Below are 22,279 nucleotides of genomic sequence, written 5' to 3'. Positions count from 1 at the left end.
TCTCGTTTCTTTGTGCTTCCGCCAGCGTGTTCTGACCGCATGTCGGGGGCACCGGTTGGGGCCAGGCAGCCTCGGCCCCGGCTGCGGCCGCGGCTGCCGCCGACCCCTTTGTCTCTCGGCTCCGAGGCGGCCGCGCCGTGTCCGACGCCCGAGCGCGCAGAGGGGCAGCGGGCCGCGCGCCCGGAAACCTCCCGCGGACAGCGCGGCGCACGCGGAGGCAGGGTTCACGCGCCCGCCGCCGCCGTGGCCTTACACGCCTCGAGTCAACAGCTCAGTTACGCTAAGCTGAGGTCGCTTGGCTTGCCCCGCGGTCTCTCCCAACTTGCTGATGGGACTTGCGAGCTGGCGGGCCCGCCCCGGCTCCCATTTCCTCCCCCGCCTCAACCAGCGAGTACGATCTCGTGTTTCTGTTTTGCTTTTGAAGATTGGGAGAGAGTGAAGAGGCTTATATACGGCGGTGTCTAACACGGTTACCGCGCAGCTTGTTTCGGCCGAAATTATGGGCCCCTTATTGCTACGTTCACCAGCTCAAAACGGCTCCCGCCTTCCCCGAAAACCCGACGCGTTGAAAAGTGCTTGTTTCTCCGTGTGACCCCACGACAAGGAGAGGGGGAAACACGTCAGGCTTTCGGGCGAGCTTTTTTCGGGGGTGGGGGGCAGCTCAGATGCGGCAGGACCGGCCAGGCCGGGACCCTCTCTCAGTGGGGAGCGGGAGAGGCGGGAGCGCCCGCGGGCAGGGGTCACCGGGGCCGGCCCTGCGGGGCGGGCCGACGCGCCCCAGCGGAGCTCGGGGACGAACCAGAAGTCGTAGTCAGGAGCCGGCGTGGGTGGGGGAGGCGGAGAGCAGCGATCCACCTGGGCGACGTGGCAGCCATTCCCTACTCCCCGAGACCCCTCCCCATTCGGCCGCCCACCCGCCCTCTCGCGGCTGGTTGCTGCGAGGTTGCTCTTCCCCGGCCGGACGGAGAGCGGCAGTGTCTCCCTGCCAGGCGCCCGCCGCGCGTCTCCCCCCCCCGCTGCCGCCGCTGCTCGCCAGCCCTGCGCCGTGCCGGAGAGCGCAGTGGCGGCGGCGCGAAAGGGCTGCGGAATCGCGGCGCTGCGTCTCACACTCGACGACGCGGCCTCGGCCTCGACGCCCTCCGCCCGTTCCCGGAGCAGGTAAAGGCGGCGGGTGGGAGGCGGGGCGGCGGGACTGGGCTGAGGGTCCTGGAGGGAAGGAATCCCGGAGTCCCCGAATCCGAGCGGAGGGCCTGAGGTAAGCGGCGGGAGGCGCTGCCACCGAAACCCCAATCCCCGAACGTGGGGGCCGGCGCGGGTAGTCCGGCCCGCGGGCCCGGTCGCCCGGACGGAAGGGAAGTGAGGCGTCGGTGAGAGGCGGGCCATGGCGCGCCGCCCGAGGTCGGGCGAAGGCGGAAGCCGCGGCCGCTTTCCCGGCCCCCCAGTCCCTGGCGGGCCTCCAGGCCCTTGACACACCCCTCTCGCCCCCAGTAGCTTCCCTGTCAGTTCCCGCCCGGACTTGACCTCGAGGCCCTCCGAGCGTCTTCGGCTTTTCCCAGGCGGATCCTTCTTGGAACTTCGGGCCACCCTCCCGAGCACGCAGTCCTAGCAGAGCTGTTTATTTACTCACTTCCAATCCAAACACAGCCTCTCCGCACGTTCCGAGTTTGGATACCGCGGGGAGGCATTACCGGTTCCCTGTGTCTGTGCCGCTTGGATCGTCGTCCACACCCCCTCCCCCACGGCAACTTTGATCCTCGTTGGGTCCCTCCTTGAGCCCTACCGTGATCCGGACCCTCTCACAGGGGTCCGTGTGGAAGTCCGTCTTAGATAGAGTGAGTCACTCGACCTGGGGCAGTTTATTTCTTAAGCTCTTGGTTAAAACGTGGTGTTTTTTGGTTTTGTTTTTTTCTCTCCGAAAGAGAGCTAGAGTAATTTTTAAAAAAGTGTAAACGCCGGATCGCGCTTACTGTTGGCTTTAAAGAATCTTCTTTTCGGCAACAGTCTTTAGAGCTAGGATCCGATATTTGTGGCACGGACAGGTTTGTACACATTCTCGCCATGCAGTGGTTGTAATGTCTCCATAGCACAGTTCTGACTTGAAGGTAGGATTGGTTGGTTTTTTTACTCGACATCTTTAAGCCAATCAAGAAGCGCGGCTTGCCTGGAAACTGGATAATTCAGAAAAGGTGGGGATTGGTTGAGCTCAGAGAAAAAAATCCTGGACATGAACCTGGCTTCTCAGAAAAAACTGATTTGCAGCTGCCTCTCTTTCCCCACTTAAAAAAAATGTTACCTTTTCATCTCAACAGCAGGCTTTTCATTCATTTTTTTTTATTCCCACTGTTTTTCTATCAAACGCCCAGCTCTCTTTTTAACTCATTTTAACTTTAATCCTTCAGTTTTCAATGAAAGAATCCTTAAACGCCTTAAGAAATGTAAACATCATGTGTTTGTGTTTTGATAATAAGCGTGGTTTAATTTTCTTACGTTGTCTGTTGTTAAAGGTCAGAAATTAAATCAACAATTTTTTGTTCCTGTGCTAGAGCCTTTATTATTCAAGTGGCTGTGCTAGGATGGGGGGCTGCCATGATGGAGATGGTGAAAAGAATAGGAAAGAAGTGGCTGCTTTTCTGCATGGATGCTACACTTTAGTTCATGAAAAAAGACTAACGTATAAAACAAACAAAACTCAGGACAAATCAGCATTTAGTACTTACGAATGTCAGTTTGTGCACCTGTTGACTTTAGTTGCTTTGAAGGGGAGAGTAAAGAGGACCGAGCACTGGACTTCATATAGAAAAAGTGGGCTTAAGTTATGGAATGTTTTTTTCTTTATTAAAGTATCTGTACACAATAGAGCAAAATAAATATTATCAGTGTAGATGCATGTTTTTAATACTATCTGAGGAGTTTCCTTCTCTTAAAATCTCCCCTTTCTTCTTGATTATCAATGGTTATGCATGTCTTTTGATATGCAAAGCAGTTAGAAGAGAGCTACCATCTTTGCCTTCCTTCTATTCAGCTTTTTATATGCAAACTCACATTCTAAGTCTTGGGAATAATCTTAGTTTGTCAGGTCAAACATTAAATCTTAGCAGATCACATTATTAAATGCCTTTAGTAGTAGTTTTATTAGGAATTAAAGAAGAGATTGAAATTTTTTAAAAATATATTTATCATGCCAGTCTGTGAGTAAGCCAAACGTCATTAGAATTATATCTGGGGCTTCCCTGGTGGCGCAGTGGTTGAGTATCCACCTGCCAATGCAGGGGACATGGGTTTGATCCCGGGTCCGGGAAGATCCCACATGCCGCAGAGCAACTAAGCCAGTGCGCCACAACTACTGAGCCTGTGCTCTAGAGCCCATGAGCCACAACTACTGAGCCCGTGCGCCGCAACTACTGAAGCCCGCGCGCCTAGAGCCGGTGCTCCACAACAAGAGAAGCCACCGCATTGAGAAGCCCGCTCACTGCAACGAAGAGTAGCCCCCTCTCGCCACAACTAGAGAAAGCCCGCGTGCAGCAACGAAGACCCAACACAGCCAAAAATAAATAAATAAATAAAATAAATTAGAAAAAAAAGAATTATATCTGGACTCTTGACTTTTAATAACAATCCTTCCATCTTTTATCGGATTTTTGTAGCCATACCATTTAATTGTATAATGCTACTTTCATAATATGATATAGTATTTAGTAGAATGAATTTCCCCTATGTGTCTTTAAAATTTTTTTAAATATATCTGCTCTATTTATTAAATTTAAGAATTAGTTTTGGAGACTGACATGAATAATACTTAATTCTTCTGTTCTGAAGCAGGGTATCTTTAAAAAATTTTTTTCTTTTGTCTTTAAATTTGTTTTTTCCACCTGTAGTGTCTTCACTGTTCTCCATGTCCTCCTCCCCCTAAACTCTGTGCTAACCTACTTCAAGATTTAGGTGATACATGTTGTAAAGTCTTCTTTCCTTCCTTCCCCGAGCAGAGATAATCACGTACTCATTGTATTACCTCTGAACCATTACATACTTACTGCTATATTGAGCTACCTCCTCCCTATAGTAACTGAGTTTCACTGAATTTTACTCAATTTTTTTCTCTAACACTAGTCCCAAAGCTATAGTTGTATAGGTATTGAATAAATATTGGCATGAATAAAGGAGATATTTTACTTTAAAAAATATTTTTCCCAGTTACTATCTCTGTATGCTGATAATTCTTAAATCTCCAACCCAAAGCTCTTTCTTGATAACCGACTCGTATATCATCTACCTTCATGACATGTTCATTTGTATGCTCCCACAGGTAACTCAGACTGAGCATATCCCAAGCTGTAGTTATTATCAACCTTCCCTCTCCCAGCCTCAAACCAAAAGTATGAAACAAACTACGTCTTCTTTCTAGGGGAAGATTAAATGAGATAATGCATGTGTGCTAAGAATTCAGTAAATAGTAGGCGCTGCTAATAATAACTTGGCAGAAACATGAGCTATTCCTTTTCCTCTCTTTTTCGCTTCGTATTCTGATTGATCACTGAGCCCTGTTGAATTTTTTCTCCTTAATATCCCTTGAACCTGTGCCTTTTCCTCTATTCCCAAGGCTAACATCCAACTCCATGGTTAGCATCATCTCTTACCTGGATTGCTGCAATAGCCTCCTAAGTGGTATCCCTTCTTCCAGTCTTGCCTTGCAATCCACTTTTCCCACTGTAGCCAGAGTAATCTGTCTAACGCATTTAAACCTGTAACTCCCCTGCTAAAAACTTTTTTTTTTTTTTTTTGCCACACCGTGCGGCTGTGGGATCTTAGTTCCCTGCGCCCCTGCAGTGGAAGCAGGGATTCCTAACCACTGGACTGCCAGGCAAGTCCTAAAACATTTTTTGTGTGTGTGACTTTTCATTGCCTTCAGGATAAAATCTGAACTTAAAAAAAATTTATTTATTTATTTATTTTTGGCTGCGTTGGGTCTTCGTTGCTGTGCACAGGCTTTCTCTAGTTGCAGCGAGAGGGGGCTACTCTTTGTTGTGGTGCATGGGCTTCTCACTGCGGCGGTGGCTTCTCTTGTCGTGGAGCATGGGCTCTAGGTGCGCGGGCTTCAGTACTTGTGGCACGTGGGCTCAGTAGTTGTGGCTCGCGGCCTCTAGAGCACAGGCTCAGTAGTTGTGGCGCACGGGCTTAGTTGCTCCACAGCGTGTGGGATCTTCCCGGACCAGGGCTCGGACCCGTGTCCCCTGCATTGGCAGGTGGATTCTTAACCACTGTGCCGCCAGGGAAGCCCCTGAACTTCTTAATTTGGCTTTCAGGATCATGATCTGGCATGTTTACTTCTTCATCCTCTGTCACTTTCTCCTTTTGCCCTCAATGTGCTGCTAGTCATAAACAGTTACTTGGATTTCTCCCTCAAGATGCCACATTTGTTAAATCTAGGCCTGAGTACAGAAGCTTTCCTCTGTCTGGAATGCCTTCCCTAGCTCCCTGCTTCCTTCCCCTTTGGTTTTGTTAGCTGATACTTATCTTTCAGGTCTCCATAGAGGTGATGACCTCTCTAGGGAAGCCAGCCCTCTACTTGTTTGCCTAGCATTCTACATTCTCATTGTAATTGCTTATTGTTATCTCACCATGTACTGGTTAGGGTGTAACAAAGAAAGAGGTAAATTGACTATCTTAAAAAATGATGTGAAGGACTTCCCTGGTGGTCCAGTGGTTAAAACTCCATGCTTCCACGGCAGGGGGCACTGGTTCGATCCCTGGTCAGGGAAGATCCTGCATGCTGCGTGGCATGGCCAAAAAAAAAAAAAAAGGGCTTCCCTGGTGGCGCAGTGGTTGAGAGTCCGCCTGCCGATGCAGGGGACACGGGTTCGTGCCCCAGTCCGGGAAGATCCCACATGCCGCGGAGCGGCTGGGCCCGTGAGCCATGGCCGCTGAGCCTGCGCGTCCGGAGCCTGTGCTCCGCAACGGGGAGAGGCCAAAACAGTGAGAAGCCCGCGCACCGCAAAAAAAAAAAAGATGTGATTTGCATAGAGTGTATTAAAAAGGGAATTAAATAGTAATTTGGGGGTTTACCTAGTAGGGAAGAGAAAGACATTATATCTGATAGGTGAAAGTTTTCTAAGTAGGAAAGGCATATTAAGTAGGTCCTTTTACAGTTTCAGTGAAGTATACCTTTACATATAATTTCCATCTTATTCAGTTTCTCTGAATATTAGTTAGAGGTTATTAGTTAGGACTTTTTGGATTGCAAATAACAGAGATACAGTTTGAAATGGCCTATGGATGGAAAAGTTACTGGTTCAATAACCATATAACAGAAAGTGTATGGATAGAGATGACCATAAGGAGCTAAGGTGGGAACTTGCCCATAGTTAGATCCTTCCTATAATTTTTTTTTTTTTTTTTTTTTGGCTGCACCCCGCAGCACGTGTGATCTTAGTTCCCTGACCTGGGACCTGGCAGTGAAAGCGCCGAGTCCTAACCACTAGTTCTAACCACTAGTCCTAACCACTGGCGCCATCTCTCCTACTGCAGATAATGCTTCTTCACAAAGTGAGACCTGGTTCCTGGCACACAGGCTTACCTACTTAGAGACTCATGTCAGAGGATCTAGATAGAGTTGCTCACATGCCTGTCCTTTAACCAGTTCCTGCAGCTGAGGGGATGAGGTACTATGCCTAGTTCAGCCTAGATCATGTGATGTGCTTACTTATATAGCCAGGGGTCTATTAGCAGGAATCAGGCCCCTGGTGGAGTAGGGGAGGAGAAGGAGTTCTGGGCAGACACAAAGAATATCCGTTCTAAATCTTAACCACCCTTCTGACTTTCAATTTATTTTCCTAGATATTTTATTCATGGGAAAGAGATGCCCTGTATTATGGACCTGAGTATTCAAGGTACCGAAATGGTAAGTCCAGTATTTTAAAGAACTAAATTGGCTTTTTGGTTTGTGCTGGCATATAACAAATATTTGTTAAGGTTTTGTTTGCTAAATAGAAACACATTGTGAGATGCTTATAGACTAGTAGTCTAAACAAATAAATACAAAGGTGCTAAGGTAGAGGTGTATCTAGGATGCAGTGGCAGCTCTGTGTAAATCAGACTTTGGGATAGTGGAAAACTTTCCTGAAAGAAAGTTAATTGAGGCAAGAAATATGGGTTGGGTGGGATGGGGTAGAGGGACTTTTGGGGTAGAATATGTGTGAGGCACAGAGATATGAGATGGGCCAGGGGCCCATCTATCTAATTATTTGGGAAACAAATAATTAGATACAGGAGGGGTAGAGAGTACCTGGGGAGGAGTAGAGGAAGAGGACGGTAGGGGTAGGTAAAGGGCCAAATCATAGAAGTCCTTGAATGGTTTACCAAGGAGTTGGAACTTGATCTTGAAAGCAGTGGAGTCATTGAAGCATTTTAAGCTGGAACTCTCAGGCTTGAAGTGCCTGTGTAATATACACGTGAATATGTCTGTCAGGCAGATCTCGGAGAGAGCAGTGAGCGGTCCTGAAGAGAGATCTTAGTTCTCTGCCAAGGAATTGAATCTGGGTAGCCTGGATGAAAACCAGGAATCCTAGCTGCTAGACCACCAGGGGCTAGAGGCTAGAAGCAAAGTGGCCCTGGCTCTTGCCCCGGTTTGAAAGCAGGAATGTTTCAAGGAGGCAAAAACTGTAAAAACAGGTACAAATTTTATTATTAGAGACACAACACAACAAGTGGGAGAGCACACAGAGAAACAGTTTGTTTATTTAAGCCTGAAGCAAGGCAGAAATACACACCTGGAGAGAAAGGGTATGAGTCTCTTCTTTAATGAGGAGGAGCGCAGTAAAGAGGTGATTTAAATCATTTATATAGGACAGTCCTTCCGGGTCTTTGTTTACTTTAGGCCAATAATCTTGTTTCTTTTTTCATATCTGACCTGTCCTAGGACTCTCCCCAGCATGGGTGTGCAACTTTTTGCTAAGATGGATTCCACCGCAGAGGGCTGTTGGGGGTATGTCCACACTTATTATGGGGTGGCGCCCCCTCCCTTTTTGACCCCTCAAGGAGCTTTCCTGTGTATGTGCAGACAGGGAAGTTTTTGTAGACGTCAGGAGTGGTCATCTTATCTTTTTACTTCAGCAAACTCAGCTCTTGCCACTAACTTTGTCCTTGGAGTGTCTAGGGAAAACAAAGCTTCAATTTTACTCCACTTGACAAACACCAGCTGTCTAGCCCAGGGGCCCATCTATCTCCTATCTCAAGGCAGTTAACTATATTGGAGTTTGGGAGAGAATTCTTGGCTGGAGTCATAGGTACTGAAGCCATGGATTTGGATGGGCCTAGAAAAAGGTGGTGGAGCAGAAGGTTGGGAACAGAACCCAGGGTAACAATGACACTGAAAGAGTGAGCATGAGAAGAGCAATCAATGAAGGAGACTGAGAAGGGGCAGCCAGAGAAAAACCAGTAGATGTAGGCGGCAGATTGCATCGGATCAGGAAGTCAACAGAAAGTGGGAAGTTGAAACAATAAATTGTAAACTACTTTTATTTTAAGGAACTGAAACTGTCTAGGAAATACTGTGAGTTTGGATAGTGTGAGTTAAGAATACGCTTCATTGTTATCAATTCAGGGTGTATTGAGAAACCAAATTTCAAACAGTTTTTCCACTAGAGGAATTTGAACTTTTTAGAATTAGAATTTTTAAATATAGGGAGAAGATGATGGAGGCTTTTTGGAGGGTAGTAGTTGGTAGGAAAGAAGTGGTTGAATAGGGCATGGATATGGTTTATGTACAATCAGTCATATTGGGGTGTACAGAACACCTAGTAGATTATTCTGCGTATAGTTTCTGGAGCTATAAAGATTCAGTAAATCTATTTTATCAGGAGACCTAGAGTTGATAAATGATGGGATTTCTATTTGTGATTTTCTTTTCTGTTCTATTTCTGACTTAACCTCTCTTGAGTGAACATTTTCTTTCCCTTCTCTTACATTTGTTTTTCTTTGTAGTTAAACCCCTTATAGATTTTTTAAAATTGTAATAAACATATAACAAAATTTATCATCTTAACTATTTTTAAGTGAACAGTATAGTAGTGTTAATAATACAGTAAGTCCCCTACATATGAACAAGTTCCATTCTGAGAACGTGTTCATAAGTCCAGCAAAGTTAGCCTGGGTACCCAACTAACAATCGGCTGTATAGTACTGTAATATAATAGATTTATAATACTTTTCACACAAATAATACATAAAAAAACAAAAAGTAAACATTTTTAATCTTACAGTACAGTACCTTGAAAAGTACAGTAGTACTGTACAACAGCTGGCATACAGGGGCTGGCATCGAGTGAACAGGCAAGAAGGGTTACTGACTGGAGGAGGGAGAGGAGGTGGGAGATGGTACAGCTGAAGGATCGTCAGCAATAGGAGATGGAGGGCAAGCTGCAGTTTTACTCACGCCTTACTTGATTGGACATGCGAGCACATGTTTGTATCTTTGGAAGTTCACAACTTGGAGGTTTGTATGGAGGGGACTTACTGTATATACATGGTTAATACAACAGGTCTGTAGAACTTTTTCATCTTGCAGAACTGAAACTCTATACCCATTGAACAACCCCCCCTTCCCCACCTCACCTCTAGCCCCTGGCATCTGTCATCCTACTTTGTAAGAGTTTGACTACTATATTTGTTTATTGAGGTATAGTTAATGGACAATATTATATGTTTCAGGTGTACAACATAGTGATTGACCATTTTTAAAGGTTATACTCCATTTATAGTTATTATAAAATATTGGCTATAGTCCCTGTGTTGCACAATATATCCTTGTAGCTTATATATATATATATATATATATATTTAAACATCTTTATTGGAGTATAATTGCTTTACAATGGTGTGTCAGTTTCTGCTTTATAACAAAGTGAATCAGTTATACATGTACATATGTCCCCATATCTCCTCCCTCTTGCGTCTCCCTCACTCCCACCCTCCCTATCCCACCCCTCTAGGTGGTCACAAAGCACTGAGCTGATCTCCCTGTGCTATGCGGCTGCTTCCCACTAGCTATCTATTTTACATTTGGTAGTGTATATATGTAGATGCCGCTCTCTCACTTTGTCCAAGTTTACCCTTCCTCCTCCCCATATCCTCTAGTCCATTCTCTAGTAGGTCTGCATCTTTATTCCCGTCTTGCCCCTACGTTCTTCTGACCTTTTTTTTTTTTTTTAGATTCCATATATATGTGTTAGCATATGGCTCGTAGCTTATATTATACATAGTAGTTTGTACCTCTTAACTCCCTACACCTATCTTGCCCCTCACCCCCTTCCCTCTCCCCACTGGTAACCACAGATTTGTTTTCTATATCTGTGAATCTGTTTCTTTTTGTTATATTCATTAGTTTGTTTTATTTTTTAGATTTCACATATAAGTGGTATCATACAGTACTTGTCTTTCTCTGACTTATTTCCCTTAGCATAATATCCTCCCAAGTTTATCCATGTTGTTGCAAATGGCAAAATTTCATTCTTTTTTATGGATGAGTAGTGTTCCATTGTGTATATCTTCTTTATCTATTCATCTGTTGAGGGACACTTAGGTTACTTCCATATCTTGGCAATTGTAAATAGTGCTGCTGTGACCACTGGGGTGCATCTATCTTTTCCAATAAGTGTTTTCATTTTTTCTCACATATACCGAGGAGTAGAATTGCTGGGTCATATGGTAGTTCTAATTTTAGTTTTTTGAGAAACCTCCATACTGTTTTCCACCAATTGGCTGCACCAATTTACATTTGCGAGGGTTCCCTTTTTTCCACATACTCACCAACATTTGTTATTTGTGTTCTTTTTTTTTTAATTAAAAAAAATTATTTATTTAATTTATTTATTTTTGGCTATGTTGGGTCTTCGTTGCTGCACATGGGCTTTCTCTAGTTGAGGCAAGCAGGGGCTACTCTTTGTTGCAGAGCGTGGGCTTCTCGTTGCAGTTGCAGAGCACGGGCTCTAGGCATGTGGGCTTCAGTAGTTGTGGTGCACAGGCTCAGTAGTTATAGCTTGTAGGCTCTAGAGCGCAGGCTCAGTAGTTGTGGCACGTGGGCTCAGCTGCTCCGCAGCATGTGGGATCTTTCCGGACCAGGGCTCAAACCCATGTCCCCTGCATTGGAAGGCAGATTATTAACCACTGCACCACCAGGGAAGCCCCTGTGTTTTTTTGTTTTTTTGTTTTTTGTTTTTTTTGCAGTACGCGGGCCTCTCACTGCTGTGGCCTCTCCCGTTGCGGAGCACAGGCTCCGGATGCGCAGGCTCAGTGGCCATGGCTCACGGGCCCAGCCGCTCCCCGGCATGTGGGATCCTCCCAGACCGGGGCGCGAACCCGTGTCCCCTGCATCAGCAGGCGGACTGTCAACCACTGCACCACCAGGGAAGCCCCTTTGTTTTTTTTGATGATAGCCATTCTGACAGGTGTGAGGTGACATCTTATTTTTTTTTTAAGTCTTTATCAAATTTGTTACAATATTGCTTCTGTTTTATGTTTTGGTTTTTTGGGAGCGAGGCATGTGAGACCTTAGCTCCCTGACCAATCAAACCCGCACCCACCCTGCATTGGAAGGCGAAGTCTTAACCACTGGACTGTCAGGGAAGTCCCTCATGTGGTTTTTTTTTTTTTTTTTTTTGCGGTACGCGGGCCTCTCTTTGTGACCTCTCCCGTTGCGGAGCCCAGGCTCTGGACGCGCAGGCTCAGTAGTTGTGGCTCACGGGCCTAGTTGCTCCGTGGCATGTGAGATCCTCCCAGACCAGGGCTCAAACCCTTGTCCCCTGCATTAGCAGGCAGATTCTCAACCACTGCGCCACCAGGGAAGCCCCACTCATGTGGTTTTAATTTGCATTTCTCTGATTATTAATGATGTTCTGTAGGCCATCTGTATGGAACTTGACTACTTTAGAAACCTCATATAAGTAGAATCATACACTATTTGTCTTTTGGTGACTGGCATATTTCACTTAGCATAATGTCCTCAGGGTTCATCTATGTTAGAGCATATGACAGGATTTCCTTCTTTTTAGAGGCTGCATAATATTTCATTATGTATATGTGTGTGTGTGTGTATCCCACATTTTCTTTCTTTTTCTTTCTCTTTATTTATTTGGCTGCTTCGGGTCTCAGTTGTGGTGTGCAGGCTTCTCTCTAGTTGTGGTGCACGGGCTCCAAAGTGCAAGGGCTCAGTAGTTGTGGTGTGCAGACTTAGTTGCCCTGCGACATGTGGGATCTTAGTTCCCTGACCAGGGATTGAACCCGCATTCCCTGCATTGGAAGGCAGATTCTTAACCACTGGACCACCAGGGAAGTCCTTCCCACTTTTCTTAATCCAGTTTTCTATTGATGAACATTTAGGTTGCACGAACTTTTTTTTTTTAAATTACTTGTATGTTCTTCTGTATCAGCTAGTCTGCTGTCAACTCCTTGTGTGTATTTCATTTCAATTATTGTATCTTTCAGCTCTTACTGGTTCTTTTTTATATTTTCTTGTTTCTTGTTAAAATTCTCACTGTGTTCATCTCAATTTTTTCCAAGTTCAGTTAGCATTCTTATTACTAATGCATTGAACTTTTTATCTGGTAAATTATTTATCTGTTTCATTGGCTGTTTTCTTTTTCCCCAGGGTTTTTTTTTTCTTATTTTTTCATTTGAAAGAAGTCCCTTTGTCTTCTCATTTTGTTTAACTCACTCTGTCTCTATGAAATTAGGATACGTATCCCAGTCTTGAAGGGGTGTCCTCTGCATGTGAGTATGGGTCACATCTTCCCAGGGTGTGCTGGAAGCTATCACCTTGGTGTGAGGTGGGACTAGAGACTGAGAGGCTAGAGCCAGAGACAGGTGTGAACTGGGGCTTCTCCCATGTTCAGTGGCCATCACCGCCCTATTATGGGCATTGTCAGGTCCCAAGTGTTGGAGTTAGAAATCCTGAGGGTCAGGTCCTAGCTGGTCTGTTTTCTCTAAGTGTGCACTCTCCCCATGCCTGGCAATGGGGAGCAGCATTGAAGCAAGAGGAGCTGGATCGTGTGCCTGGTCCAGGCTGGGACACACGCTGGGACAGTTCTGGTATGCCAGTCAGAGCTCAAGACAGCTCCCTATCCAACATCTCCATGAGCACTAGCAATGGCTGCCCTTACCCCTTTCAGTACAGTGCTGGGCCCAAGTTGGCTCTGTCCCCCAAGTGTGAGATTGCATGGACTTTTAATTTGCTTCTACCTCTTGACTATTGTGAATAATGCTGCAATGAACATGGGTGTGCAAATCTCTCTTGGAGATCCTGTTTTCAATTCTTTTGGACGTATGCACAAAAGTGGGATTGCTGGATCATATTCTATATTTACTTTTCTGAAGAACCTCCATATCATTTTTCATAGTAGCTGCACCGTTTTACATTCCCACCAACAGTACACAATAACTTTATTTATTTATTTATTTGGCTGCATTGGGTCTTCGTTGCTGCGCGCGGGCTTTCTCTAGTTGCGGCGAGTGGGGGCTACTCTTGGTTGCGGTGCGCAGGCTTCTCATTGCGGTGGCTTCTGTTGTTGCAGAGCATGGGCTCAGTAGTTGTGGCTTGTGGCTCTAGAGTGCAGGCTCAGTAGTTGTGGCGGACGGGCTTAGTTGCTCCACAGCATGTGGGATCTTCCCGGACCAGGGACTGAACCCATGTCCGCTGCATTGGCAGGCAGATTCTTAACCACTGCACCACCAGGAAAGTCCCCACAATAACTTTAACTTTTTTTTTTTTTTCCCTCAAGGTTGCTTTGGCTATTTGGGGTTCTCTTAATTTTTAAAAAAATTTTTATTTATTTATTATTTATTTTATTTTATTTTTGGCTGTGTTGGGTCTTTATTTCTGTGCGTGGGCTTTCTCTAGTTGCGGTGAGCGGGGGCCACTCTTCATTGCAGTGCGTGGGCCTTTCACTGTTGCGGCCTCTCTTGTTGCAGAGCACAAGCTCCAGACGTGCGCAGGCTCAGTAGTTGTGGCTCACAGGCCCAGTTGCTCTGCGGCATGTGGGATCTTCCCAGACCAGGGCTCGAACCCATGTCCCCTGCATTGGCAGGCAGATTCTCAACCACTGCGCCACCAGGGAAACCCTCTTCTCTTAATTTTTATCCTTTAAAAATTTTTCTTTGATTTTCTTCCTTCCCTTACCACATGATTGAATTTTTCTTTTTCTTAGAACACATATGTAACCCGATACAACCTTTAAAATATGGAGTGTGCCCTGCTATTATTAAAACTTAGTATATTTGAATTCAGAGTTTCAAATTAAGGGTTGGTATTTGAATTTAAAAAGGATTTTTTACTTTGTAGAGGTAAACAAACCAGTTTACTTGAAGCATGGTACATATTAAAAACTTTTATTAGCAAAATACATAGACATATGTATAGAAAAGTAGAATAGTACATTGAACTCATGTAAACCCACCTCCTAGATTTAATGATTACTAATATTTTGCTACATTTGCTTTATATATGTGTATATTTCTATGTATATATAAATTTCCTGAGCATTTTAAAAGTAAATGGTGACAAATGAGGGGTTTTTTCTTTTTGTGTACTATACATTTGTGTTATAAATGTTATATGTATTTTGAACCTTGATAATTTCATTTAAGGATTTAGCTTGAAATTTACTCTTTTAAAAATTCATAAGATGTATTATCTTTGACATATCTTCCAGAAAAAGGATATTCTATATAACCACAAAACCATTATCATTCCTAGCAAAATTATCAATAATTCCCTAATATGTAATACTTGTACCATATTCAGATTTCTCTAATTGTTCCAAAGACATCTTTTATTGCCTTTAAAAAAAATAAGAAAATCTAGTCAAGAGCTACCCATTGTATCTGGCTGTCTCTTGAGTCTTTTTTAATTATAGAACTGTCTCTAACCTACCCACCCCCTTTACCACTCTCCCTCCTCCTCCCCATAATATAGATTTGTTGGCTCTGTTGAGAATGTCTGACATTTTGTATTGCTGATAGTTTCTTCATGGTCAGTATAACTTTTTCCTCTATCCCCTGTATTTCATATAAACTGGGAGTGAGATTTAAAGGTGTTTCAGATTCAGGTTAAACATTTTTGGAAGAGTAGTTCATTTAGCAGTGCTGTGTACTCATATTGTTTCACTTACAGGCATGTAATGTTTAGTTGTCCCACCATTTGGATGCTGTGTTTGATCACCAGGCCAAGGTGATGACAACCAGATCGTTTTATTGTAAAATTATGTTTATCTTTTTATATCTTGCAAATAATCTGTGGCATGGTACTTTGGCACCAGGTATGTCTCTATCAACCTTTCACCTAATGATTTTAGCCTTCATTGATGATTGTTGGTGATTCTTCATCAGCTATTTAATTATGGTTTACAATATGGTAATTAGTTTTAGATCCTATTACATGGTTGTCTTCAATAAAGAAGGTTTCCCTCATCAATTAGCGCTATTTTGTTGCCTTGAAATAATGTTCTACTTAAAAGGCAGAATAAATGCTTAGGTCTTTCCCTTTATATAACCATTTCCAGAGTGTAATAGTCATCTCTAATGGCTGTGGATGACGTTGGTCTTTTTTCTTTACTTTGTGGTTTTCTCTTTGGAATATGATATATATCTATATTATAAATATTGTATATATTTTGGACTTTGATTTCATTTGGGATTACTGTTTGATATAAATTTGCTTTTGTTACATATGTATATAATATATCATCATTTACATTTTTTTTAATAGTAAGAAGACATTATGTTGGATAACAGGAAGAGCTGTAGAGTTTGCATGTGTCAGCTGTGGCCTTAATAAGCACATTGATAGCATCAGTGATAGACAGATGGTAAGTTTATTGAAGTCTAGAGTGAGTATATTTTACACATAGGTTTTCAAGCTTTTATTTACATATGAGTGATTAAAGAAATCTCTCATAAGAAGGAAAATGTAATCACATATTTTGTTACTAGAATTTCTCAAAGAGCTTGTGGTTGCATAAAACATGCTGACCCAAGAAGTCTAAAGAACTGTATTGTGGTTTTCCCATTTAATGTGTGTTTTGGTGTCTTTGCTTCTAAAATACCACTTCTCACTCCTTCATATTTTACATATTTTAGCCATCCACGAATATTTTTTGTGCACCTATTTTATGTATGGGACTATGACTAAATGCCATATTGGAGTAGTATGTATCATAATCTGTGTTCGGAACATGGCTAATTGGGGAAATAAACACATACAGATGAAAATATGTCAGTAAAACCAACAATGGGAGAATCTAAAATATCTAAGGAAGATTAGTACTGGTAGTAAGTAATGAAGGAATATAGAAAGTGTTGAAGAATTGTAGAGAAATACTCTTTCCTGCCATTCTTTGGCCCAAAGCTGTATATGGTTCAGCAACTGGCTTTTCCCCTTAAGAATATGTCTCAGAGATCTTTGTGGTTTCTACATTATACCTTCAACTTTTTCATAGCTGCATAGTATTCCAAAGCATGATTTTTTTTTGCCATAATTTATTTAACCATTCTTTATCAATAGTTAGTATGTCCAGTTATTACTTATAATAGTTCTTATGACAGATGGATGCATTTTAAGGTTATTCGTTACCTTAATTTGGTTACATTTTCTATAAATACTGTCTTTTTTAGTGACACACCCTTTGGTGAGATTTAGTATCTACCTTCAGCTTATCAAGCAGTAGGCTTAAAATCATCTTGTAGGGTAACTTAATCCCCAGTAAAGATTGATGGTATTGGTTCTTGGTAGCAATTGTTTCTGAGAGAGATGTTTTCTGATCTTGTCTGGGATTGTGCCATGTTTGAGTCTTCTAACTTTCCTGTATGTTCCTTATAGAGAGATGATTTTTGTTTTCATTCCTTTTATGGTGCTTTTAAAGAACTAAAATACTACTGGTATATTTGATTGTTAGTATCAGTTTTCTTAGGCCTGTTATTTCTAGATGGTTGATACTGAGTATTAAATGGAATATCTTTCTTGACTGTTATAGACATTTATTCTGGTTATTTTTCCATAAAGGTAAGTTCTTTAAAATTACTAGCCTTTATAATATATACATGTAACAGATTTATTCATAAAATGATACAGGAAATTTTTTAAGTGTTTGGACTGTGTTGATGATGTAGTTTTTAGTAGGAAAGTTTTTTCCTGAAGTGGTGTTTATTGGTATATCCACTTTAATGGCAGTACTGACCATTACCATACCACTGTTAGAGTTCATGTTCACTTCAACTACTATTTATAGACTTCATGTTCACCCTGAATTTTTTTTTAATGGTTAAAAGAACATATATCCTTATCTGTTAAAAAAAAAAAAAAAGGAACTAGAGTTAATAAGACCTCTGCCTATCATGCTGAAATATTTTAATGATAATCTGTGAGCAAGTATGTATTGGTTAGCTTCTCTCAGGTTAAAACTGAATAATAGAGGTAGAAGAGCTTGGAAAATGTGTATATGAAATTTATATATATATTCATGGTATCGCTATTAATAACAATTTATATTATTTGTTTTTAGGTTCTTCATTTGAGAACCAGCCCTTTCATATTTCTCCATAATATATCAAACCTTCTTACCCATCCTAATTTCCCATATCCTTTTAGAATATTTAGGTCAGGTATGTATATGAAGAAGCTGCACAAGCTTGTTTAAACTAGTGTATTAATGAGGCCTTCTTTATGGAAAAATGAAGATATATAAAATCAGGTGATAAAAGTTAAATGTGAACATTACTTAGTGAATAAATAGGATTGAAGTAAACTGGATCTACAGAGCGATTGGGAGGTAGTGTCAGCTATGTATGTTTTTTTTTGGCAGTACGCGGGCCTCTCACTGTTGTGGCCTGTCCCCTTGCAGAGCACAGGCTCCGGACGCGCAGGCTCAGCGGCCATGGCTCACGGGCCCAGCCGCTCCGCGGCATGTGGGATCTTCCCGGACCGGGGCAGCAGACTCTCAACCACTGCGCCACCAGGGAAGCCCAGCTATGTATGTTTTTATACTTAAGAGTTTCTTCCCTATACTGGTTGGATACTTAAACTGCCTATATGTTTAGATCCTTTTCCATATAGGTAGACACAATAAAAAAAGGGGTGGAAGGATATATAGTTTGCAAGCTGGAGGAAGTGTATAGGGAAGTCCAGGATTCAGCTTTAATTGATATTAGTGGTTGTTTTTTCCCGTGATGATGAAAGAATGTCTATATTATAGATTATTTGGAAAATGCAAAAAGTAGTTTGTAAAAGGTAGATTAAAAAAAGTAGTAGTTAAAAATAAAGTTACCATTATCCAGGATTTCCTTTCCAATCTAATGTAGTCCAGTCCCATTTAGGTGTCTGTATAAATTATATTCGGTTTTGTGTCTTGCTTTCTTTTTTAACATAGTTTTTTAAAAAAACTCTAGTTAATAATATCCAAAATAGGGGCTTCCCTGGTGGCACAGTGGTTGAGAGTCCGCCTGCCGATTCAGGGGACACGGGTTCGTGTCCCGGTCCTGGAAAATCCCACATGCTGTGGAGCGGCTGGGCCAGTGAGCCATGGCCGCTGAGCCTGCACGTCCGGAGCCTGTGCTCCGCAATGGGAGAGGCCGCGACAGTGAGCGGCCCGTGTACCGCAAAAAAAAAAAAAATATATATATATATTATCCAAAATATAGTCTTTAATGGCTGTATAAAGTTCCATCTCATGAATCTACAGGGATATTGTATCTAGTAGAGTCTAGCAAACCTGGGTTCAGATCCCAGTTTTGCTACTTAAGAGCCTTAAGCCTGATAACTTACTTTTTCTAGTCCTTAGTTTTCTTACTTGTGAAATAGGCATAATATTAATTACTGTTTTAAGAATTAAGTAAAATCATGATCTTAACATTCTAGCTGGCATATGTTAAGTATTTAATACATTGTACTTACCATCATCAGATAGTTTTTTATCATTTCTTTCTCACCAACTATTTAGTTGTTTTCCATTTTTCTTTGTAAAAAGTTACAGTATTTTGAACATCTCTATATAAATATTTATGTAAATCTGTGATTATTATTATTATTTTTGTTTTTTTGCGGTATGCAGGCCTCTCACTGTTGTGGCCTCTCCCGTTGCGGAGCACAGGCTCCAGATGCGCAGGCTCAGTAGCCATGGCTCACGGGCCCGGCCGCTTCACGGCATGTGGGGTCCTTCCAGACCTGGGCACGAACCCGTGTCCCCTGCATCGGCAGGCAGACTCTCAACCACTGCGCCACCAGGGAAGCTCTGTGATTATTTTTTATGATGAGTTCCTAGAAGTAGAATCCAAAAAATGGGTCAAAAAATATAAGTAAGCTAAAATTTCTTGATACATAGTGCCATTTTGCTTTTTAGAAAGGTTATACCAGTTTACACTCATCACAATGTATAAGAATTTTTATTTTACTCTAGCCTTGCTAACACTGGCTATTGTCATTTTTAAAAGCTATGTTTGATTTAATAGGCAATATAAAAATGTTTTAATCCTATATTATCTCTTTTAATTTAGTTTTATTAATGGGTTAAACTTTTTAATGTTTATTATTTCTGTTTCTTCTTAGAATTCTGTACCTTAGAATTCTGTTGCTTTCTTGTTCTTGGTTCTTTTTCCCTGCCTTAATCCTTTATTCATCAGAAATTTATTGAGTGCTTACTATGTATTAGACATTGTTTTAGTATTGGTATTTAATTTTGATATTTACTATAGTTTAGTGATGGCAATGCAGGAGTGAACAGAATTGACAAAAACATTTTTTTTCAAAGAGCTTACTTTTAGTGTCGTATACAGGCATTAAACAAAATAAACATCTAAATTATAGAGTGATAACTGCTTTGAAGCAAAAAATAATGAAAGGGAGATGGAGAGAACTGTGTGTGTGCACGATTTTACACTGGGTGGTTAGGGAAAGCCTCACTACAAAGGTGCCATGAGTAAAGTCTTGTAAAAAGCAAGTCAGATACATATCTCGGGGGTGGGGAGGAGTACATTTCTGGCTATGAATCAAGTGTAAGGGCAGTAAAGCAGGAGAATACTGGGTGAGTTTAAGAAAGAGCAAGAGGGAGAGTAGCAAGAAATGACTTGAGAGAGTTATTAGGGAACCAGACTGTTTAGGATTGTAACTAGGCCATTTTAAGAACCTGGGCTTTTACTCTGCATGAGATGCAGAGCTATTGGAGGTTTTAAAGCAAAGAAGTGACCTGATTTGACTTATGATCTACTGATTCAGTGCACTCCCTGTCAGTGTACTGTCTGACGTTGCAGAAATTGACGAGCTGACTCTAAATTTCACATGGAAAATGCAAGGGGCCCGGAATTGCAAAACAGTCTTGGAAAAGGAGAACAAAGTTGGAAGACTCACATTTCCTAATTTTAAGACTTACTGCAAAGCACAATAATCAGGACAGTGTGATACTGGCATAAGAATAGACATATAGATGAATGAAATAGAACTGAGAGTCAAGCAGTAAACTCTTATTCTCATGGTCAGTTGATTTTCAGCAAGGGTACCAAGACCATTCAATGGGGAAAGAATAGTATTTTCAACCAGTGGTGATGGGACAACTGGATATCCACATGCAAAAGAATTAACTTGGACCCCTGTCTTACACCATATACAAAAATTAACTCAAAATGGATTGAAGACCTAAATGTAAGAGCTAAAACTACAAAATTCTTAGAAGAAAGCATGGCACATATCTCTGTGACCTTGGTTTAGGCAATGGTTTCTTAGGACACCAAAAGTGTAAATGACAAAAAAAAATTCATAAAGATAAAAAATATGCTTCGAAGGACACCATCAAGAAAGTGAAAAAGACAACCCACAGAATGGGAGAAAATATTTTATATTTGATAAAGGACTTGTATCCAGAAATATAAGGAACTCTTAAAGCTCAGTAATATAGACAAGTAACCCTTAAATTTAAAAATGGGCAAAGAATCTGAATAGACATTTCTTCAGAGAAGATATACGAATGCCAATAAGCACATAAGTGATGGTCAACGTTAGTTATTAGGGAAATGCAAGTTAAAGCCACAATGAGATACTATTAGGATGGCCATAGTCAAAAAGAGGGACAATAACAGGTGTTGGTGAGATTGTAGAGAAATGGGAATCCACATACAATACTGATAGAAATTGAAAATGGTGCAGCCACTTTGGGAAACAGTTTGGCACTTCCTCAGAAGGTTAAACATAGAGTTACCACATGATCTGAATATACGTTGAATTTAGAACTGGCAATATTTGCTGAATGATTAGACACGAGGTGTGAGGGAAAGAGGAGGCAAAAATGACTCAGTTTTTTTGGCCTCAGCAACTGGAAACTGCTATTGCTGCAGTTGAGAGGATTGTAGTTAGGGGGGGTCTGCAGTGGAGGATCAGAAGATCACTTAGACACGCTTGGTTTGAGATGTCTATTGGATACACAAAGTGGAGATGTTCAGTGGGTAGTTTGGTGTGGGTATGGAGTCAGGGAAGAGGTGCAGATTGGAGATGTAAATTAGTTAGCATTTTGTTAGTGTTTAAAGCCATGGAGAGATCACCAAAGGAGTGGGTAAGCCTGGAAATGCTCCACTGTTTCCAAATTGAGTGATGAGGAAATCCTGAGAGTGGCACTGTCCTGAGAAGAAGATAATGTTAAAAAGTTCTTTGGAGGAGGTATTTATCAGCTGAGTAAATGCGGCTAATAGGTCTAGACCATTAGATTTAATTTCATTTTCTCAATGTTGGTGTTAAAGAGATATACAGTCTGGCAACCTTGCTAAATTATCTGGGTAATCCAACAGATAATCTGTAAATTCTTTTGGATTTCATATGCACTCAATTTTAGTGTCTGAATAATGATGGTTCTATTTCTTCCTTTCCAATCTTTAGAACTTTTATTTCCTTTTCAAGTCTTAATGCTCTGGCCATGAGCTCTGGTACACTGTAGTTGATTATATGACTTTTCTTCTTTATTTTGTTAATATCAGGAATTGCATTAGTTGACTTTCAAATATATTTTTTAAATTAATTAATTAATTTTATTTTTGGCTGTGTTGTATCTTCGTTGCTCGCGTGCGCTTTCTCTAGTTGCGGCGAGCAGGGGCTACTCTTCATTGTGGTGCATGGCCTTCTCATTGCAGTGGCTTCCCTTGTTATGGAGCACGGGCTCTAGGTGTACGGCCTTCAGTAGTTGCAGCGTGTGGGCTCAGTAGTTGTGGCTTGTGGGCTCTAGAGCGGAGGCTCAGTAGTTGTGGAGCATGGGCTTAGTTGCTC

The 22,279-nt window shown here is 42.0% G+C and overlaps 1 protein-coding gene across 7 annotated transcripts in view; it reads left to right on the top strand.

Moving 5' to 3' along the window:
* Nucleotides 1-789: 789 nt before the first annotated feature.
* The window catches only part of N4BP2 (NEDD4 binding protein 2), an 83,379-nt gene continuing 61,889 nt past the window's right edge, over nucleotides 790-22,279 (top strand). For 6 of the 7 annotated variants that reach the window (XM_060110772.1, XM_060110787.1, XM_060110778.1 and 3 more), the window contains exons 1-3: nucleotides 790-1,158; nucleotides 6,832-6,895; nucleotides 15,752-15,851. The gene's annotated coding sequence lies outside the window, so the exon portion shown is untranslated. The remainder of the gene's footprint in view (nucleotides 1,159-6,831; nucleotides 6,896-15,751; nucleotides 15,852-22,279) is intronic. The other variant, XM_060110795.1, reaches the window with a different exon arrangement.

Source organism: Mesoplodon densirostris, chromosome 1, assembly GCF_025265405.1.
Source record: "Mesoplodon densirostris isolate mMesDen1 chromosome 1, mMesDen1 primary haplotype, whole genome shotgun sequence".
NCBI lineage: Eukaryota > Metazoa > Chordata > Mammalia > Artiodactyla > Ziphiidae > Mesoplodon > Mesoplodon densirostris.
Note: the sequence above shows the minus strand (reverse complement) of the source record. Positions and strands in the feature narration are given on the sequence as shown.